Here is a 10,276-nt window from a genome sequence, read left to right on the forward strand (position 1 = left end):
ATAAATGATTCCTGCATCGATTGAGCTTAATCACTTCTACTTTTACGACTTCTTTCATGTGTGGATTGAGTCTCCTTTGCGGTTCTACAGTTGGTCGATGATTCTCTTCCATCAAGATCTTATACATACAGATGGTTGGGCTAATCCCCTTTATATCTTCTATTTTCCATGCTGGAGCCTTCTTATGCCTTCTTAAGATGGTGAGCAATTGTTCCTTCTGATCTTTTGTTAATGTTGCCAAGATAATTACTGGTCTACTGTTTGGTGGATCCAGGAATGCGTATTCCAGATGATCGGGTAGTTGTTTCAGTTCAGGGTGTTCTTCTTTGTTTCCCTCATCGATGCCTATCTTAGGGAGGGGTATCTTGCTTTTTCTTCATCTTTGGTTTTTTCTTCTGGTTCGGAGTCAAACAACTGTTCCTCTTTTTTACGCTTCTGCGCATCGATTTGTTCCTGCAAGAAAAAATTATCATCCTTTGTATCCATAAAATAGCATGAGTCGTCAGATGTTGGTGCATGGTGAACAGCTTCATGCATTTTAAACACTACTTCTTCATTATTTATTTTCAGAATGAGATGCTCCTTATGCACGTCAATAACAGCTCTGCCAGTTGCTAGAAAGGGTCGCCCCAAAATTATTGGGACTTCCAGATCCTCAGCAATATCCATTATGATAAAATCAACAGGTAAAATGAAGTTTCCAACCTTAACCAAAACATCTTCGATTATACCCTTGGGGTATCGAATTGATCGATCTGCTAGTTGAACCGTGACCTTAGTTGGTCTTGGTTCTCCTAGGCTTAATTGCATGTATATTGAATATGACATAAGGTTAATGCTGGCTCCTAAATCACATAAAGCATTCTGGATGGTAAGTGTTCCTATCGAACAAGGTATAGAAAAACTCCCTGGATCTTTGAGCTTCTTTGGAATTTGTTGTTTGGCTTGCAGGATGGATGAGCTGTCCCTGTTCAATTGTACCAGGGCTACGCTTTCCAGTTTCTTTTTGTTGGTCAACAAATCCTTTAGGAATTTGACATACATGGGAATTTTAGATAAAGCTTCGATAAATGGTATGTTGATGTGCAACTTCGTCAATTGGTGTTGAGCGATTTCTGCAAGTGCAAGGTATACGCTTATAGTAATAAAAGATATCGAATCTACAGGGAACACTTTCTAACTAAAACTTTATTTAATTCAGTTTTAATCACGTGTTTAGGTTTAACAAAAGAAATTCATTTAATTGATTGAATTGGTTTGGATAAATTAGGATTAGATAAGAATATTATATCAAGTTTAGAGAACAATTCTGTCTTGAGATTTTGATTATAAGACAGATACTTCCGTAATTGGAATAAATAGTAGGTATAAAACTTATTTTCATTAAGCAAAGAAAGCAACTTTAACTTTGTAAGATTATGGACATGTAATCATATAGGGATTTATTCAATTGAATGGCTTTGAACCGTAGAAATCTCTCTGGATAACGTCATTGACACATTCCTCGACTAAATCAAGTTTCATACAAGCGAATTCCTCCATAGGGTATTTCATCGCTTTGTTCATGTTAATCTCGATCTTATCTTCTCCTATCCTTAAAACTACATTCCCTTCCGACACATCTACTAGAGCACGTCCCGTGTTAATAAATGGTCTACCGAAAATTAAAGGGCAATTTACATCATACGCAAAATCTAATATAACAAAATCGGTAGGAAAAATAAATTTATCGACTTTGACTAAAACATTTTAATTATACCATATGGTCTCTTAGTGGTTTGATCCGCTAATTGCAAAACCATATTGGTACGTTTGATATCTTCTTCTAAACCTAATTTGTTGAAAATAGACAACGGCAATAAGTTTATACTTGCTCCTAAATCACAAAGACAACTTGGGAATTCAATATCTCCCAACTTACACGGAATAGTAAAACATCCGGGATCTTTGAGTTTAGTGGGCAAATTACTTGACACTATTGAACTACAGTCTTCAGTTAACTAAATGGATGAAATTCCTTCCCAACTGATTTTCTTTGAAATTAAATCTTTTAAAAACTTACCATATTTAGGAATTTGTGTGATTGCATCCATGAACGTTAGATTGATGTGCAAATTTTTAAGTTTATCCAAAAACGTTAGAAGTTGTTTGTCATAGTCCTTATTTCGGACTTTGTGCGGAAAAGGTGGTTTGGGTACAAAAGTTTTGGTACTTGTGTCAAATGGTAAAGTATTTGTGTTTAAGATATCTTCTTTGGACTTTGGTAAATCAGTTCCTGATAATGTTGCATCTTTGGGCATTTCCGGCCCTTGATAATTTTTCCCTGAACGAAGAGTGATAGCCTTCACCTGCTCTTTCGGATTTTCTTCCGTATGGCTGGGAAGACTTCCCTCTTTTCGGGATGAAATTGATTTAGCAAGTTGACCAATTTGAACCTCCAAATTATGGATGCTAGATGAGTGGTTTTTAATAAGCTGATCGAATTTAGATTCAATCCGCTTAAAACCATCGTCGTGATTACTTATTTTTCCACTGATAGCATCTATAAACTTGTCGATTTTAGAAGATAAAGTGCTAATCGTATCTCTTGTCTAATTTTGATAATTAGTGGTACGATTTTGATTAGCACTGACATTATTGTTATTGTTATCTTTCCAGTTAAAGTTAGGATGATTCCTCCATCCAGAATTATAAGTATTAGAATAAGGATTATTGGTTTGGTTTTGCCCTTGGACAAAATTTACCTGTTCGATCTCACTCAAATCTTCATAATCCACATCTGTTTGGATTGGATTACCATTGGTATCGCGTGGTGTCATAAACTTATCAATTTTGTGCGACAAGGCAGAAAATTGGGCTTGTAACATCGCGACTGGATCAAGTTCAACTATACCTTTAACTGATGATACGGCTGAGGATGATGGTTTTGCCATCGGTATATGTCCATGTTCCGCGGGCCATATACTGCTGTTAATTGCCATTTCCTCCAGAAGTTCTCTTGCCTGAGCTGATGTTTTCTTCATAAATAGCCCTCCCGTCATAGCATCTAATGAACCCCTAGTTGTAGGATTTAGTCCATTGTAAAATGTTCGCATTAAAAGTTCGGCGGGTAATTGGTGGTGTGGGCATAAACGTTGAAGTTCTTTAAAACGTTCCCAAGTTTCATAAAGAGTCTCATTATCATTTTGAGAAAAAGATGTTAACTCCTTTATGACTCTTGCGGTTTTTGCTAAAGGAAAATATTTCGATAAAAATGCTTGGGCTAATTGTTCCCAAGTGGCAAAAGTTGCAGCTGGCATAGAAGTTAACCATTCTTTGGCTCTATCCTTCAAAGTGAAAGGAAATAGGCGAAGTTTGATTGCTTCTGCAGTCACATCTGGGATTTTAAAAGTGTCACAAATTTCAAGGAAATGTGTTAAATGGGTGTTAGGATTTTCGTTAGGTAACCCGTAAAATGTTACATTGTTTTGCAATATATTAAGCAAAGCTGACTTAATTTCAAATTGATTTGCGGTGATTCTGGGTCTAACGATACTATTGGTTACACCGGCCACACCTGGCCTAGCGTAATCCATAAGTGTTGGTGGGTCTGCCATTTTACCAGACTCGGTATTTGTCTTTACTGGGGTCTTATTTTTGTTTTTTTTATTTTTCTTGTCTTTCTTATTCTTCCTAATGGTTCTATCAATTTCTGGATCTAGTGGTTTTGGTGGTATGCCTGAACTTCGAGAACTGCGCATGAACTTGAAATCTTACACGAACCGAAACTACCTGAAAAACAGAATTTGAAGAATAAATATATTAGTAATTGAAAATTATTAAATTACAAAAGTTAAAATAAGTATGTTTACACCTAGATTCGAAATAAAACACGAAAAATCTAAAATTTTGTTAAAAATTTTGGCGTTCCCCGGCAACGACGCCAAAAACTTGTTGAGCGATTTCCGCAAGTGCACGATATACGCTTGTAGTAATAAAAGATATTGAACCCACAGGGAACGCTTTCTAACTAAAACTTTATTTAATTCAGTTTTAAACACGTGTTTAGGTTTAACAAAAGAAATTCGTTTAATTGATTGAATTGGTTTGGGTAAATTAGGATTAGATAAGAATATTATATCGAGTTTAGAGAACAATTCTGTCTTGAGATTTTGATTATAAGACAGATACTTCCGTAATTGGAATAAATAGTAGGTATAAAACTTATTTTCATTAAGCAAAGAAAGCAACTTTAACTTTGTAAGATTATGGACATGTAATCATATAGGGATTTATCAATTGAATGGTTTTGAACCGTAGAAATCTCTCTGGATCGGAGCAGATTTCTACCTTAATCAAACTAGTATTTTATGTCTGATAAGCCGCGATCAACGATCATATCATCCATAAAAACTAAATCTGTCAAGTGTTCAACAAAGTTCTTATATGGATAAGATGGAATAGAACGTTTTAATAAAAACACCAATTTATCATTTTGAAGATCATTTTGTCAGAACAATATCAAAATAACAACAGTATGAATGTATTGAACAAATAAGTATATCATTAATGAAATGTGATTTTTCACAAGTTAACAGAGAAGTAGAAACTTGGATAGCATTGCAACGAAAACTTTGAGATCTGGGTTGTCAATCTTTCCCTCAAACTCTGTAGGCTTTTCAGACCTCATACGCTTCAGCCGTCAATCCTTCTCGCTGACTCTTCGGAATAGAGACCGGCCAGTCCACTACCAGCATGAAAACTTGTCTCTGATCAACCTTAGAAACTAAACTAATACTGTGTTTGTAAATAATATAATAACAACTCGTGTACAACACGATTGTTTACACAGAAATGAAATCTAACTTTCTGATTCTTTTCTGAATCAGAAACTCAACATAATAACTCTCTTCTCTAATTTCTCTAACTTTTCCAACCCTCTGATTTCTTGAAATGGATCACTTATTCATAGTTGTTGAAGGGTTGTAAATGATGGGTCGTGTCCGTTGGTGAAGGGTCGCTTTTATCCAAACGAACAGACACGTTTCTCGGATTTAAAACATGTGAATATTGTACAGAATACTTCACTGCCACGACTGAGATTCTAAAAATCTCAAACGCGACAGGGGGTACAGGGGCGAGTTGAAGACTTCGTTTTTTTCCTCCATGACGCCTTTCGTAAGTCGCGACTGAGATTATGAAAATCTCAGTCGCGATAGGGACTTGTCTCCCTGTCTTCTGACTGCTTCTCGTCCTCCTTGAGCATTCTTCTGATTGATATGCATTCTCGGTATGTTTTTAGGGATTTCCTTCATTTTAGCTCCGTTTTGGCTCCGTTGTGGTCCGGTACTTCCTTTCCTCCCCTCAGGATAATGACATTGACTCCTTCTTTTGGATTGGTTACTGTGTTGCTTGGAAGTGCGCCATTTTCTTTTGAAGCTATGGTTGTAGCAAATTATTGCATTTGGGTCTCAAGATTCTTGATAGATGATTGTGTCTGCTTCATGAATTGCATCATCATGGATTCTAAATCAGGCTTTCCTTCTTGTGGAGTGTTTGATTGGTGTTGATATTGTTGACTAGATGAATTGCTTTGTTGTGGCGGATATGCTGGTCGTAAATTCTCTTGTCTATAAGGCTGCTGCATCACTGGTTGCCTCTGATTATCTTGCCAAGAAAAATTCGGGTGACTTCTCCACCCTGGATTATATGTGTTTGAATAGGGGTTCGGTGGTTGGCGAGCAATAAAATCACACTATTCTTGCATTGATGCTCCTAGTTTAGTTCTGGGAAAATCTATTGGTCGATGAGGCCCACTGCAGAAATCACAGGCATAAGGTGATAAGGTTTCCATCGGAGCAGAGGGTTGCGTGTTCATTGCCGAAACATTCATCTTTCCCATTGTTTTGACCAGATGTTCCATTTGTAAAGACAATTTGCTGATCGCCTCGCTATTTGCGGTATTCGTGATTCTCTTGCTGTCGGCTCTTACCGAATGCCATTTGTAACTAGTGTTGACCACTCTCTCTATTAATTCGTACAAGGCTTGAGGTTCCAGTTCCTCCGGATTTCCATTGGCAACTGATTCAATTTGTATCTTGTAGGCATTGATCACTCCATTATAAAAGTTCTACACCTGCATCCACATGGGTATGCCATGATTCAGCACTCTTCGCAATAATTCTTTATATCTTTCCCACGCTTCAGATAATGATTCATCCTCTTCTTGAACGAAGTGTGAAACCTTATTTCTCAACTTGATTGCCTGTCTAGGCGGGAAATATTTCATCAGAAATAGGGTAGCCGTTTCCTCCCAGCTTGTGATAGATCCTGGTTGTAAGTTCTTCAACCAGTTCTTTTCCTTGTCTTTCAAAGAGAAGGGAAACAGCTTGATCCGCATGACCTCGTCATCATCATTCCTATGGGAACGAAAAGTGTTGCACATTGTGATGAAATCTTGAATATAGGCATTTGGATCTTCATTTGGGTATCCCCCAAACTAGACAGCTATTTGTAACATCTGAATCATCGGGGCTTTCACTTCGAACATGCGATTTCCATAGTTTGGTATGACAATGCATGACGAATGCCCTTCGGTGGATGGTCTGGAGTAATCCTTCATCCTCAACCTCGGGTTGACATTATTGTTGTTATTTTCATTTTCACCATTGTTGGTCCCTTGTAAGGTTGCAAATATAGTTCCAAGGGGGGGTTAGGAACTATTTTACCTTTTTAAAATGATTCGGGCAGATTTCTTTTCTTTGAGAAAAGATTATATAACAGCGGCGCTTAGCAATCAGCAAGACATTGGCTTAGTCAACTAGTGACTAGGTCAGCTTCGTTGCTTAGGTCAGGAAATAGCACTTAGAGTCTATTCCTGAACTAACTCGTTGGTAGCGCACACTCAGCTTGACCTCTTTTACTTGGTCAGTTTTAGTTTGTTTTAAGCAAGCAATATATTAAGGAGTTAAGGGTTAGAAATACTTCACTCAGCGGAGTTATCCAGGTTCGGCTTCTTCTAAGCCTACGTCCTGTCCCCGGAACACGTTCTGAGATTTCCAATTCACTACTGAGCTCTTTAAAGGTAGAGACTCGAAAACCCTTTACAAATCAGAAGCTGAGTATAACAAGAGTACCTTCCTCTATACCTCTACTCACTTCTATTCTAATTCACTAAGTACTAAAACCGAGTACTCAGCTTCTCCTTTCTTCAACTAGAAATGATTAAGATTTGTCCTAAACAACAATTGCTAGAACACCTTAGATGATTGAAGATCAATCACTCTAGACTTTTACACAAATGAATAAGCTTGTAGTGTAAGAATTTGCTTTGCTTTTGATGGAGAACTTTTGTATACGTTTGATCAGCGTAACGGCTTTTGCTCAAAAGTTCTCTTTTTAATATGGACTCTGAATGCTCTATTTATAGAGAGCTGAAGGGCATCGGGTTATTTCGAATTTCGAAATAACTGTTGGAGGGAAACGGCTTCATGTCGCTTTCACTCAGTCTGCACAGCAGTTCTCTTAGCCAATCAGATTCCAGCATCTTCTGTTTTTCGGTCAGTGTGGCAGTATGTTCCTCCAATTTAGGTAACGTCAACCAGACAGCTTGCTGCATCTTCTGTTCTTTACCACTTGAGGAAATACTTGGTCTGGAAGTTGCTTTGTGGTCAGCTGCTGTTTTGTACGTTTTGTCGAGACAGCTCAGCAGCTTCATACCGAAGTTGTCTACGTGGATCTTCTAGATCCTTCTTTGCTCAGCATGCGTTTCATCACTTCAACGGCAATGTTTTGAAATACGCGGGCTGAGTGATCTTGGGCTTGTTTGACTTGGGCCTTGACTTCCATATAGGGCTTGAGCCTTATGATCTTTATGTCTTATAATAAATTATAAACTCAACATTGAACAAACACATTAGTAACAATAAATCAAAGCATTTAAACTTAGTGTGTTGTAGAATATTTAATTTCACTTAATTAATTTTGTCAAATCAAAATCCTGTGGAATGGTGTTTCAACAAACTCCCTCATTTTGATGTTGGCAAAACTAATCAGCAAGGAACTCAGCGTTGAGCTCCCCCATGATAGTTGACCTTTTTAATTAAGTGAACTCCCCCGTAAGGGTAGAGCAACTGCCTTAGTTTTATTCTAAACATTCTAAGGTTTAATTGCATAAGTCTAAGATCAGTTTTCAGGTATAGGCCAGCTTATGGAACATATTCTATTTTACTCAGAATTCAGCGGAAGTAATGTATAGTGATAGAGCGCTGAGTAATTTATTTGTTCAATGGTTTATATTTGACAAGTTCAAACATTTGTTTTTATGCATTTAAAAAATACTTAGCATTTGCAGGATGAATAACAATAGTTGAATAACAATGCAAGTATTCCAAATTCAAAATTCAAAATAACAGAAGTTAGGCATATTGAATTTCTTTAAAGAATAAGATAAAGACAAGACAGAACAGAAAACAAAACAGACAAATTCTTTCCTTCCTAACATCTAACTTGGAGTTCCTTCTCCAGAATTGCCACTTTTCTCCCCCGTTTTGCCAGCATCATCAGTAGGCAAATTGTCGGTAGGGGCAGTGGACTTGGTTGGTTCTTGCAGCAGACGAATTTGACCCTCCAAAAAATTCATGTGACTGACCATAGTCAACATGAGTTCGGTCATTTTGGTCATATAATTTTGGGTTGGCTGCTGCGCCTGAACCGAAGAGAAGTGGTTGATCAGGTCATAGATTTCACGCAGAATTTGGTGAGTTACATATGGATAAGAGGACTGATCTTGAGTGGACTGGTTATGGTTTGGTGGAGGATGAACTTATTCTTGAAGCAGAGTGTTAGCTGATGCAATGACACGCCGTCCTGATTCAATGGCACCTAGGTGTGCAAATTTAGTAGGAGTGGGCTCGCACTGAGTGCCTTGAGCAACGACAGGACTATGGGGTGTGTGGACTTCAGTTGCTGAGTTGCTCTGGTATTGAGTTGAAGGTGGGATTTGAGCTTCTTTTGGACTAGCAGGGGTTTTGGCTTGTTTCTCACTTTGAGGAATAGAGGCTTGTTTTTGTGGAGAACCCTCTTGAGTAATGTTGGGTTTAAGAACAGTTTCTTCTTCTGTTCTCATTTTCTTCTGAGCTGACTCAGCTATGTCCTGATCAGCTTTCTTTTTGTTTCTTTCCATTAGCCTTACCTTTCTTGGGACAGTACGAATATCCTTCGAACAGGTTCCCTTTTTCTTCTTCTTCTCAGCTTGAGCAATCTCAGATGGCTCAGTAGAAGTATACTGAGTTTGAGGTTCATTTGTTGGTTCTATACCATCATCAGATTGAGCAGTTTCAGCCATAACATCAGCTATAATATCGTCCAGATCTGTTAGATTTTCCATTTCTCCAATGGATTGCTCAGCCATAATATCCTCCTTCTCAGCGGTTCCATTTCCGTCATATCCTTTTAAGGGTTGACTATGTGATAGTCCATTCAGCAGACCTGCAGTGATAGCATTTCCTGATGAATTTATTTCACCTACAGTCTCTATATTCTTGTCCTGTATTATCTTTGTAATGAAAGAACCCAAACGGAGCTTCCTTCCACTTCGTTGAAAAGCTCCGACCAAAAAGAGAGGAAGATTGAATGGAGTGCTGGTCAGCATATGCCAGATGAAACATTGTTCAAAGTTGGAGGCGGATGAGGGTGAGATGAGTTTAGGAAAGATGAAGTTGGTCAGTATGAAGTGGACCATCTTCTGATTTTTGCCCATGCAGGTGCTGGGTACTTCTCCTTTGTGGTTTCTGGGTTTACAGAACCCCTTCATCTTTTCTGCAACTGATTATGGTATTGGGTCCTTTGTTGTCCTGGACTGGATTCCTGTGTTTGGTATATCTAGCAGTGTTGCTAGATATTCAGGAGTTATCACCATCTTTTGACCTTTAACTGTGGTTTTTAAGTAGTCGGAGTCATCTGCATCAACGTGCAGGTTGGAGTAGAATTCTCTCACTATCGTGGGATAGGTTTGTCCGGAAAGAGAGAAGAGACCTTTCCATTTGTTCTTTTCGATCCATTCACAGAATGGTTTCTCAGAAGAGACGAAACCGGAATGAAAGTATTGGCCCAAGAGTGTACCTTGATCATCCTTCTTATCATGCTAGTTGAAGGACCAGCCTGATCAGTGGATTTGAGGGTTGGAGAGAAGGTACTATTGTTGAAGGACATTTTTTTTTTTAAAGTTCTGAAGCTCTTAAGTGCTTAAGGAAAATTCTGAAGCTTTCTAAAGTTCAGTGCGCATGAAAAGAGGGTA

General features: G+C 38.1%; 1 non-coding gene across 1 annotated transcript; it reads left to right on the top strand.

Moving 5' to 3' along the window:
• Positions 1 to 3,111: 3,111 nt before the first annotated feature.
• LOC136228215 (small nucleolar RNA R71) lies at positions 3,112 to 3,218 on the top strand. Its single transcript, XR_010688545.1, has one exon. It is a non-coding gene; the product is annotated as a small nucleolar RNA R71 (small nucleolar RNA).
• The last annotated feature ends 7,058 nt before the right edge of the window (positions 3,219 to 10,276 follow it).

This window comes from Euphorbia lathyris, chromosome 4 (genome assembly GCF_963576675.1).
Source record: "Euphorbia lathyris chromosome 4, ddEupLath1.1, whole genome shotgun sequence".
NCBI classification, from domain to species: Eukaryota; Viridiplantae; Streptophyta; class Magnoliopsida; order Malpighiales; family Euphorbiaceae; genus Euphorbia; species Euphorbia lathyris.